The sequence below is a fragment of the Podarcis erhardii genome (genome assembly GCF_964252035.2).
Source record: "Podarcis erhardii genome assembly, chromosome: 4".
In the NCBI taxonomy this organism is placed as follows: Eukaryota; Metazoa; Chordata; class Lepidosauria; order Squamata; family Lacertidae; genus Podarcis; species Podarcis erhardii.
This window is the reverse complement of record NC_138508.1, coordinates 64,292,830-64,303,266: the sequence shown is the minus strand read 5'-3', so window position 1 is coordinate 64,303,266 and position 10,437 is coordinate 64,292,830.

Here is a 10,437-nt window from a genome sequence, read left to right as displayed (position 1 = left end):
ATGTAAGAACCATGACCCTTGGGTAGCTGGATGTGGTCAAAAATGAGATGGCAAGAATAAGTATTGACATCCCGGGCATCAGTGAACTAAAATGGACGGGAATAGGTGAATTCAGTTCGGCTGACCATCATATCTACTACTGTGGGCAAGAATGCCATAGAAGAAATGGAGTGGCCCTCATTGTCAACAAAAAGAGTGGCAAAAGCTGTACTGGGATGCAATCTCAAAAATGATAGAATGATCTCGATATGAATCCAAGGCAGACCTTTTAACATCACAGTAATCTAAGTTTATGCACCAACTACCAGTGCTGAAGAAACTGAAATTGATCAATTCTATGAAGATTTACAACACCTTCTAGAAATGACACCAAAGAAGGGATGTTCTTCTCATTATAGGGGATTGGAATGCTAAAGCAGGGAGTCAAGAGATAAAAGGAACAACTGGCAAGTTTGGCCTTGGAGTTCAAAACGAAGCAGGGCAAAGGCTAATAGAGTTCTACCAAGAGAACAAGTATTGTTCCAAATTCTTCAGTCCTTCTCCCAATGAATATGATCCTGATAAGAAATTAGTTGGTGCGTGTGTTTGTGTAACACACTACTACTTTGGGTGGTCTATTTAGAAACATTTGTATCACAACCAAGCAGCTATTTTTCTATTTTATTTTATCAACATATGTTGGCAGAAGCCAGAATACTCTATGTGAGGAAGTGGAGATTGCATGTTGTACCATCTATTCGACAATGGGTTGACAAATCATAGGAGTTGACTCTGATGGTTAAGCTAGTGTGCTTTATTAGATCCAGGCAAAAAAAAAATATGACAATTTTATGATGATGGATTACTTTTATTGAATATAGCAAAGTATACAGGTTATTCTCAAATGCAAGCTATGAGTTCACAATGTTTTGACAGAAATTATGTATAAAGCTGGGCTAATTGATATCACATTTATAACTAATAATAAGTTATCTTCTTGAGTAATGTTTGGATAGGATAGTCAGGGTAATTTGTATAGAACAGAAAGAACCCTGATTTTATTTGCTTTTTGTTGATTGCTTTGTTACATCAGATGTAAACTTTATTATGACAGATAAGTGGTAACACACACACATGCACACACACTTCATTTTATTTAGCTCATGTGTTTACTGCTTTACATTTTTCAAATATATATTTATCTATATCTAAGTGGCTTATAGCATATCTTACATTGTGAAATACAACTTTCCAAAATATCAGAATAGAACATTCAAAATGAAAATCAAATACAAAAATGCAATAAAGTTCCCCATAGCAAAAATATTTCTCCTTCACTTTATAAAACAAGCAAAATATGTTGGGCTGCTGAAAAATGAAAGGGGAGGCAATGGTGTTTTATTGTATAGCAGGATACTAACAAGGTTGAAAATTTTCAGTAGATTCCCACTGTAAACGCTTGAGACTAGTATTTTGTTCTAACATTTGATTGCCCCTTATTTATTTGCCCACCCCCTTTTTTATGAATCATGGGGATAGGCTTGGATAAAATAACTATTAACTTACTGAGACAATTTCCTGGTACATGAACTTCTCTCTTCCCATTTGAAATAGGTCAGCAAAATAAACCTCTACTGGCAGCTGGCTACATGCACTCTCTCTTTTCAAATTGCTTTTTGTGACAACACAGGTAATTTGGAGAGCTGGGAGTTTTCCTCTAAGTCTATACATCTAATTGTGTCATAATTTCATTTCAATAACGTTGCTAAATGGAGGTTCCATTATACTGAAGCACACCGGCACTTACTTCCGAGTCAAATCCTTTGCTGCCTTACATTGGGACAAATCACTGGATGTTAAATGAACAGCACTTGCATTAAAAAGGAGCAGAATGCATTCCTATATCACCAACTCACAGATTAGGGATACAATAAACCTATGAAGAATTCTGCTTCCCAGCATCAATAAGAAAATTACAGTGTCTGAACTGCTCTAAAAAGAGATTCATTGCTCTTTGCAGAGCTGGAGCTGCGGTGCTTGTGTTTTCAAGCAATCTCTGCGAGGGGGAAGGAAAAGAAAACTTAATGTGACAAAATAAGTTTTCCTTCCCATAAAGCAAACTGCACCCCAAGGGGATTATATTAGTCATTTAATTACCCCAATGAGGAAATTATTTTATGATAATAGTCTCTGCCATTTTTTCCTTTGGAACTAAAAATAAAAATGTTGCTTACAACAGCTTCTGTTCTCCAAACCAATTGCCGGGATCAGAGTACTGTGGCTGGTGTGTTTGAAGTATCTTGAGAGGATTTTTTTTTATTTCTCCCCACCCCACCCACCGCCCAAAGAATAGTAAGACTTGGACACTGAGGATTATTAATATCAGCCTCCTTAAGCATGGTGCACCATGAGACTCCCTAATTCTGGCTTAAAAGATAACAGAGAGGATGGAACAGTAGATGGTGATGATGATTTTATTTCAATCCTGTCTCTCTTCCCAAATAAGCCCAGCATGACAAACAGATCCACAACAAAAGTAAAAAAAAATAAACATTCTAAAAATGGTTAAAAACATTCTCCCAGCCAGTGATCTAAGAGCTGGCAAGAACAGTAAGTATCCTTCAGCTATCAAATGCCCGAGTAAACAGGAATGTTTTCAAATTCCACTGAAAGTCAATAATGATGGGAACGGGCACCTCTCTGTCTGTCTGTCTGTCTGTCTGTCTGATTTGGACATAGAAAAGGTGACTTCAGAAGATGTTAATTTTGTCAAGGAGCTATTTATGGAGAACTCAAAGGGCACTTTTGTCCATTTAGCAGAAACTTATTCAGTGGCTATGGAAAGGGATTGAATATGAATACATCTGGGAAAAACTTACAAATCTTAATTAGTGTGAATAACTCCAGTCATGAGAGAGGCAATTTGATTTACCAACAAGAAGTAGGTATTAATAACCGAGGTTTACCGATACTAGGACCAAGTTTTGTGGCCATTTCAGACAAACACAGCTACACATTACAGTAATTATAAAAATCTCCAGACAATAAACTTCTCTGTAGCTCTGTATTGCTACTAGTGCAAATCCATCAGCAACAGTGTGATATTCACCCACAAGGCATATTTGTCAGTATTTGGCATCTTTGAGCAGCTGTTGGGACTCCAGCATTTTGGCAGGACTCATGCTGATGTCCTGAGGTACCGGTAATCCTTTTTTTTGTAAAATATCCGGCTTGACATTGCAAGCAGCTGGGTCTAGTTGCCATTGAAATGTTCCACAGTGGCCCAGAGAGAGACCATTTAAGGGAATTGTGGGGACTTAAAATGGCAGCTAGACCTAAAAGTGTGGTGCTGCTTGGGACACTGCTATTGCTGTTCTGCTCCACTGCTTTGAGGTTACACAACCAGGGCAGGAAAGGAATGAACCCCACAGAAGGCACCTTCCACAAAGACATTGGTGGACCTACATTTGGGGGGCTCTGAAGCTGGAACTGTTATAGAGGCCCCTTCTCAACCAGCAATGAGCTCAGGGTAACCGCTGTTATCTTCTTCAATGGGTTTGTTCCACAACAGATCACCACACCTTTACAGCATTTGTGCTACTGACTCTAAACTTTGGGACTGCTGAAATGTTGTTGTTGTTGTTGTTGTTGTTGATTAGCCGTGTCTGGCTCTTCATGACCCCATGGACCAGAGCACGGCAGGCATGCTGAAATACGTACAACAAATATTTAATCTATTATTATTTGAGTCATGTGGGTCTACTAGACCCAAAATTTCAAAGCAATGTGGACTAAAGTCACTTTTGGAGCCCCTCCAGGATTAGGGGATTGAAGTTTAAGCTTTATTAATTTCATAATCGATCCGCCACTACTCAAGGCCCACTCAAACCTGGATCTCCCCCCATTTACCACCACTTAGCTCCAGAGTATAAAAGCATGTCGAGATGCTGACTCTTCTGTCATTGCTTTAAAAACAACAATGAAACAAAAGCAAATTGTCAATCTCTAAATGAATTGAAAGGACTATTTCCCCCCATTCACTAGGCATCTAAAAACAAAGACCAAGAAGAGCTGAAGTCATGACAAAGATGCTACATTTCCTGAATACATACAGAATGTTTATCGTCATGTGAGAAGTGAAAGGTTCTGAGAAAAAGGGATTGGAATTTTGAAAGAAGGAATGTACAGTACAATAAAATAATAGTAGTATGAGCCAATCTGAAAAGCTCCTCTAGTGGATTATAATTTAGCCTTTTGGAGAGTTCTATTTAATGCCAATCTTATGTCAAATGTTAGTTGCTGAATCCTGATTTCCCCTCCATCTAAGGTTCTGGCCAATTAGAAAAAGAGAGACGTTAACAAGTAGGGGAGTAAAGAATTCTGTTTTTTTTTTTTACTCTACACTGATCGGCATTTGCAAAAATTTCACATGTCAGATTGAAAAGCGACTTAGCTCCCTGGCTAGAAAAAGGGGAGGCCTTGATTCTCGCTATACTATTGAACAAAATTCTGCCTGCATATCCTATTTATAAGAGCTAACGAGAGCACCTCCTCTTTGGAGCATGGAGTTGCATCTGCCATTCCTGAGTAGGGCTAACATTGTTGAGTCAGTCTCGTGACATACTGGTAGTGATATGTCATGTTTTTCCATGGCTGCTGCCAGCAGACTTTTTTTTTTATTAATGCATAGCCTGAGATCTAAATTAAAATAATTAAATTAAACCAATGCATCCAAAATCAAGATGTAATGTCCCAGAATTAGTAGGTGCCAGTTTTAAACTGTCTCAGCCATATTATAAATTATACCATTCATTATTATAACTATGCCATTCATTATAATTACTTGACTCTAGTATAGGCATATAAAATAGCCTAGAACTCCACTTGTCAAGGCATAATTCTTTATCAATGGCCTCTGGCCTCTTAATAAACACACTTTATCTGACAACACTAAACGTATTCTAAAGAAAAGGTTTTAGAAACTAGCAATTTTTTTTTTGAAGTTGCCGTATTTGTCTGGCAGATAATTTGACAGCACTTATTATGGCCCTAATAAAAAGAGGAGGACAGGTTGATCATGAACCAAAATTCAGTCATATCACGGGAAGTTTTGTTAGGTTATTCATGTCTGAATAAGGTGAGCATGGGCTTTGTCTGTGTACCTTACTCCTGCTTCGTGATATCTTTTTGGCTTTTGATACCATGGGGCATAGTATCAGCGTGGATTACGCTATAAAATGGGAATGGAGGGCACTATGTTACAGTGGTTCCATTCCTATCCATTTGGCCAAGTTCAGAGACAGAGCATAAGGAGAATGTGTCTTGGCCTCTTGGCTGTGGGGTGCTGTGAGGTGCTGCAGGGCATTCTTTTATTCCCAATGCTATTTAATATCTACACAAAGCCATCGGAAGTAGTCTTTAGGAGATTTGGGGGGAAGTCTCAACAGGATACTGAAGACTCAGATCTACAGTGGTACCTCGGGTTAAGTACTTAATTTGTTCCAGAGGTCCGTTCTTAACCTGAAGCTGTTTTTAACCTAAAGCACCACTTTAGCTAATGGGGCCTCCTGCTGCTGCTGTGCCACCCGAGCACAATCTCTGTTCTCATCCTGAAGCAAAGTTCTTAACCCGAGGTACTATTTCTGGGTTAGCAGAGTCTGTAACCTGAAGCATATGTAACCCGAGGTATCACTGTATTTCTATGTGGACCCTGGATACAGTGGTGGAATACAGTACAGTGGTACCTCTGGTTATGGATTTAATTCATTTTGGGGTGCTGTGCGAACCCCAAAAAATCCATAACTATAGGCGCCTCTTCTGAGCATGGCATGATAGAGCGCTTCTGCGCATGCGCAAGTGGCAAAACCCGGAAGTATACACTTCTGGGTTTGCCGTGGCCGTAACCCGAAGATTCCATAACCTGGAAGTTATGAAACATGAGGTACAACTGTAATGGAATGGATGAATTCTGGCAAAATGGAGGCACTGTGGATAAGTGGCTCCCATGTCCAATAAATTGGCAAATTCCCTGCCCTGGATGGAGATACACCCTCTTGATCCTTCACATAAGTGGTCTGGGGATGCTTCTGGATCCAGCTTTGTCATTGAAAGACCAGGTAGGCTAGTAACTAGCAGCATCCTTTCCCAGCCTTGGTTGGTACAACAGCTGTGGCTGTTCCTGGACTGGGGGAGCTTGAGCTCAGTCATCCAGGCACTGGTGACTTCAAAGTTGGTTTACTGCTGCTAGTGTTGAATGCTGCAGCAAAACTGCTGATAGCAGTGAGACCCTGCCGGCATATTGCACTTCTGCTTAGAGATCTGAAATGGCTGCCAATTTTGTTACCGGGCCATGTTCAAGGTGTTACTATTGATATAGAAAGCCCCTAGCAGGATGGGATCAGTTTACTTGATGGAGGGGTTCCTTAAAGTTACCAATGCCAAGATATCTGTTTTATCAACAGCACTGCCTTGTCAATTGGCAAATTTGTAGCCATTTTGCTTTCATGTAATTAACTGTCTTTTAAAATTATTTTTTTGCAGCCCATTCCCCTCTTAACTTGCTATTGTCTATTCCATTATCCAGTCGTGTGTATATACATCTGCAAACTTGGGATGACACTTCATTGATTTGATTAAGCAGATTTTGGTCCATGAAAAGTTGCACCATAATAAGGTAAAACTTTTCAATCTGTACACATTTATGTGGAGGTAAGCCATCTTGCACTGTATATGCTGTAAATTTGTTAGTCTTAAAGTTGCCTCAAGACCTTTTGTTGTTTCTGCTGCAACGAGCACATGTACCCCAGTGGAAGTTGGTGAGTAGGTGGTTCTTTAAAACACCCTAGCAAAAGAAGATGAGAAACATCAGTACTGTGACATAGTGATCTAGCCAAATACAAATAAAATCCAAGGAAATAATACATATTTTACTCTGTTATGAAAATTATTAATTTGTCACTTTAAAAAGCCCCTATAAAGCAGATTAATCTGTGCTTGTTTACCTATTCCTCCAAACATGCAAGACAAACTGCAGACATAAAAAAGCTTTTTCTATTTTGCATATTCATAATATCTCTGATTTACTAAGAATGGCAGTACTGCTGCCTGAATGTTAATGTAGATCATGCAGCCAAGCTAAAACCTATACTAAAAATAAGCTATATTTTTCCACCAGTCTTCATCACTTAGCTTAATTGTGAACTTTTCTGTCACAGACAAATAGATTTTATACTACTGCCTGTCCATTTGTTTCATCTTTTGAAGACAACAACAACAACAACAACAACAACAACAATTTTATTACATATACCCTGCCCATCTGGCTGGGTTTCCCCAGCCACACTGGCAGCTTATAGCACGTATAAAAAAATTGTAAAACATCAAACATTGAAAACTTCCCAATACAGGGCTGCCTTTAGATGTCTTCTAAAAGTCAGAGATAGTTGTTTGTTTCCTTGGTGGCCACTCCCAGTCACCAGTCTAGCTGCCACATTATAGATAAGTTGTAGTTTTTGAGTCACCTTCAAAGGTAGTTCCACATAGAGCGCATTGCAGTAGTCCAATCGGGAGATAACTAGAGCATGCACCACTCTGACGAGACAGTCCACAGACAGGTAGGGTCTCAGCCTGCATACCAGATGGAGCTGGTAGACAGCTGTCCTGGACACAGAATTGACCTGCACCTCCATGGACAGCTGTGAGTCCAAAATGACTCCAAGGCTGTGCACCTGGTTCTTCAGGGACACAGTTACCCCATTCAGGACCAGGGAGTCCTCCACACCAGCCTGTCCCCTCTCCCCAAACAGTACTTCTGTCTTGTCAGGATTCAACCTCAATCCGTTAACCACCATCCAACCGCCTCCAGACACTCACATAGTACACTCACTGCCTTCACTAGTTTTTATTTAAAAGAGAAGTAAAGTTGGGTATCATACGCATACTGATGAATGCCCAGCCCAAACCCCAGGATGATCTCTCCCAGCGGCTTCATGTAGATGTTAAAAAGCATGGGGAAGAGGATGAAGCCCTGAGGAACCCCACAAGAGAGAGCAAGACTCATCCCCCAACACCACTTTCTGGACATGGCCCAGAAGGAAGGAGTAGAACCACTGTATAACAGCTCCTCTAGATGGTCCAAAAGGATGTCATACCTATGGTATCAAAGGTCATTGTGATACCTAGATTGTTTTGTGTGCTTTTTTGTATAAAAAAAGTCTAATACACATCTCTCAATGATAGATCTATTGCAGAGACTTATGTACAGTATATGAAGGTCAGCTTATTTTTATAATTAATGGTAAATGTGCTACCCACTTTCACCTGCTAACAGAGACCCTCAAAGCAGCTAATAAAATAGCACTGATACAATAATGTGTGTGGTCGGGTTAATCTTTATATAAATGTATGTTTATGTTGGGAAAGAACTGATGTTGGGAAAGATGGAGGGCACAAGGAGAAGGGGATGACAGAGGACGAGATGGTTAGATAGTGTTCTTGAAGCTACCAGCATGAGTTTGATCAAACTGAGGGAGGCAGTGGAAGACAGGAATGCCTGGCATGCTCTGGTCCATGGGGTCACGAAGAGTCGGACACGACTAAACGACTAAACAACAACAACATGTTTGTGTGTGTGTATTTGGTCTTGCTCATATGTTTTTCTCTATTTCAGACTAAAATTTCATGATGCAAAGTCAAACAAACAAGTAAATATAAACAACAACAAACAATAAAACTTAAACAACACTAAAGACAGACAGACAGAAAACTACTATATCAAATTACATACAGCAGTAAAAACGAAGATTTGCTGAAAATGAAAAATCTTGAAACGTCAGCAGAATCCAAGCAAAGAGAGACAGGATCTAACCATGGAGATGGGGAGGGGGACCTATTCTGGTGACGCTCCTGTGGGCAAACTGCCAGAAATATGTTCTCTACCTTGTTACTTCTGCCCCCACTTAGCCAGCCTAAGGCAGGGCACGTGAGCTTCCCACAGTTTATGGTCTACTTAAACAGGAATTGGGGACAACCAGTTCAGCTCTCTGTCTTTTGCTAGTCAAGCAATCAGCCCAATTTCCTCTCTTTATGTCTCATCAATGTAAACTCTGAAGCATAACTCAACTTGTTTAGACAGTGTGCAGTCTGTCCATGGGTGGTATAGGAATCTCATCAAGCCCAAATTCTGAATCAATCAGGTTTTATAAAGGGAAAATTGGAGAAAAGCAGTGAGTATGCATGATAAGTAAAGGCAACAGCTTTGTTATCTTCTTGAACAGTTCAGCTTAGTAAGCAGACTTACATAGAGAGCCACAGTCATTTTGGTGGTCCTGGAGCCCTTTAGATCAAGGGTGGTCAACTTGGTAATCTCCATATGTTGGACTGTGACTCCCATGACCTACCTGGGATTGATGGAAGTTGGAGCCCAGTAATAACTAGAGGGTACCACGTTGGCTACTTCTGCCTTAGATGATCAGAAAGTGACAGAACGAGACCATATTCCATATGGTTTAGATGGTGTTAAACAGTAAAGGCATGAGAGACTCGTGAGAATGAGGTGGACTTCCTGGAGAGAGGTTGTGTGTGTGTGTGTGTGTGTGTGTGTGTGTGTGTAGGCAAGTGCATCTGAGGAAAGGAGCTATTAATGTTGGAATCACTCTGAGAATGTGAGACGTCAATATGGTTAATCATGTAGACAAGCATGTAAATCTAAAAGAGGCTTGTTAATATATGCTACGGAGGGTTTCATAACATACCTTCAAGTTATTCTGGGCAACATATATGGGATTCCATATCACATTAACCTTTGTGCAGAGAGTTGCACAAACAAGCTGCTGCCCTGCACCTTCTGTGTTGAGTCCATGGGCCCTTCTGTGTTGAGTCCATGGGCACATCAGAAGGCAATGGCCACATTTATCAGCTGATCTTGAAGGAAGCAGTCCTTCAAGTAGCTTGGCCCTAGGCTGCTCAGGGCTTTAAAAGGTAATAAACAGGATATTTGGGAACATAGGCTATTGTGGCCACATGGGTGAGACAAAAGCTTGGATCAACTCAGCCACATTTATTAATTTAACAACAACAGATCTGCAGTGTGAAACAATGGAGTGGAATACAAACTGCTCACAGCAAACTGTGGGTGAGCCATCCCTGCTAATGGTAATGGCTAGCATTTCATCTGCATATGTTTCGCTGTTATGTTGATTGATGACTCATCCTTGGGAGTTTGGGTTTCTCTCAAAAGCTGTCAGTATATTAAGGATGCAACTTGCATATCTGAATCTCTCTGGGACCAAAGAGAGACTATACTATGTTAACAAGTAATAACAAAGACTGGGGCTGCATTGCTAGCTGTTTAAGAGCAATGTGTTGATTTGTATTTGCAATGTTTTGTAAGAAGTTTGAAGACAGTTTGCAGTAAAACATTGGAATTCTCTTCTTGGTGTGGAAAGCTTATTGATTTAT